The 1,933-nt window shown below is 46.5% G+C and overlaps 1 protein-coding gene across 1 annotated transcript in view; it reads left to right on the top strand.

The window, feature by feature from the left end:
- Window positions 1–1,933, top strand: part of rbm38 (RNA binding motif protein 38) — a 9,177-nt gene that overhangs the window by 4,942 nt on the left and 2,302 nt on the right. The window lies entirely within an intron of this gene.

The following is a 1,933-nucleotide window of genomic DNA, read 5'->3' as shown; positions in this document are numbered from 1 at the left end:
GGGTTGTGGGGGGGTTACTGAGGTCATGAACCCTCTCTTTATGAAGAGTTGTCAGCGGTCTTGCAGACTCATCTCTTGTCCTGCGTCATTTCCATCTTSTTGCTTTCCTACGCCACATTTTTTACCCTTTTCCCCCATTAATCATAATTTGTCTTATTAGCACACTGCCACCATTACTGAGTCACATGCTGAAAACTGACACCTCTGTGAGACTCCGAGGGGACACGGGGGGTTGAAAAGGCAAATGAAGAGGAAGAGGAGGGGTTTGTAGATGTGAAGTTTAATGAGGCAGAGTGCTCCCTTAGAAACTGTCCTCCCTACAGGTGTCAAACACCAGCTCAGCTCTGCAGGGGGAGACAGGAAGATGAAGCCCCTCTAGCTGCTCGTTGCTTCACGCGCCGTGGGGTCGTCTTTTAATTCATCGTGCAGAAATATTTAGCYGCTCCGTGTGAGTTTTCACAGCAACGCACCACACGACCTTCACAAATGATAAATCCTCCAAGTGTTTTCTGGTGCCTGAGGGCGGCGTTCTGCCGAGCACGCACCAACCGTCMGTCAGCGCACAACCAGCTGACCAGCGATATTCCTCCTGTCACCCCCCCCSTCCTCCGCCGCCACTCGCCACTGAGCTTGGCACCTCTGTAGCCTCGGGACTCGCTCGTGTCTCCAAGTTGCTTTTGTCTSWSKSKKTTWTWTTTTATTTTTTTAGATAAAAGCTGAATCTGCAGCTGACCTTCTTGTCACTCCGCACCAACGAGATGATCCAGGCGTCTCGTCTTCCCTTTCCTTCTGTTCATTTGCACGACTGCTCGTTTTGTTCTGACCGCATGCCTCCAAAACCACATAAGACGAGTGACCTGTCCCGCTGAATCAGTGTAGAGTCATTACTGAGGGATTAACTCTCACATATGTGCCTTAATTTCTTTTTCTTCTGCTTGTTTCATTTTGTTTGCTAACACAGTTGTGTAGAAGTTCAGTTCACAAACTTGAGTTTCTTAGATTATTTTTCTGCCCACTCTTCATGAACACCAGTGACACGAAGCTGCAGGTGGATCTTTTTTATCTTCTCTGCTAACAATAATCATTTTTCACCTTTTTTGTGCAACCAATCTGTCGCTGCCAGCTGACCGGTGCACCAGCAGAGGATCCAACGATGTGCCGGACTAAAGAGGGGGCACGGCAGGAAAGACAAAATAAATAAATCTCTGGTCGCCCACCYCCTCCTTCCTCCCCCCTCCCTCAGCCAGCCTTTCCACAAGGTGCCAGTGATGGCTTGAGAGTGCAGTGCAGTTTGCTGTGATAGACTGGAGTGTCTTATCTACTTCTTTTTTTTTTCTTTTGTGTGATATGAACTGAAGAGGGTTCTACTGATTGTGGTGTGACTCTGTTCCTATTATGGCATGGTTTGGGGTTTGCAGTGGCAACTGGTGGGGGCAGGGATAGAGGGGCAGACGTTTGGATAATGTTTGTAATATATTCCAATTCCTTTTTTCTTTATTATTTGTGCATGCTGTTTTTTTACTTTATTCTGATAATCTTTAATCAGATCACAGTCCTCACAGATCGTTAGGAACAAACGACTGAGATCATTTTAATCAGCATAACATGCAGCTGAAACACACTAAATGTGATGTTTGTTTGTGTCTCAGGTTGAGTTTCTCTGTTTTGCTCCAAATTCTTTTAAAGTGTGTGTGTGTGTTGGGATAGGAAGGAATTAAAGAGAAGTTTTTACCTTTTTTAGATGATCTAAGATGTGAGGTTTTCAATCTTAGAGAAAAGAGGGGAAACATGGACTGATCTATTTCTTTCTTTTGTGGATGAAGTGGCAAAAGCTGCACCTCCACACTCCCCCCTCACAGCCCTCATCAGCTACACCTGAGCCGGCCCACGAGGCCTGGCACGGCCCTGATGAGCTCCCCAGCCACTGTTAAAC

This window comes from Austrofundulus limnaeus, unplaced genomic scaffold (genome assembly GCF_001266775.1).
Source record: "Austrofundulus limnaeus strain Quisiro unplaced genomic scaffold, Austrofundulus_limnaeus-1.0 Scaffold216, whole genome shotgun sequence".
In the NCBI taxonomy this organism is placed as follows: domain Eukaryota; kingdom Metazoa; phylum Chordata; class Actinopteri; order Cyprinodontiformes; family Rivulidae; genus Austrofundulus; species Austrofundulus limnaeus.
The sequence above is the reverse complement of the archived record's forward strand: the minus strand, read 5'-3'. Positions and strand labels throughout refer to the sequence as shown.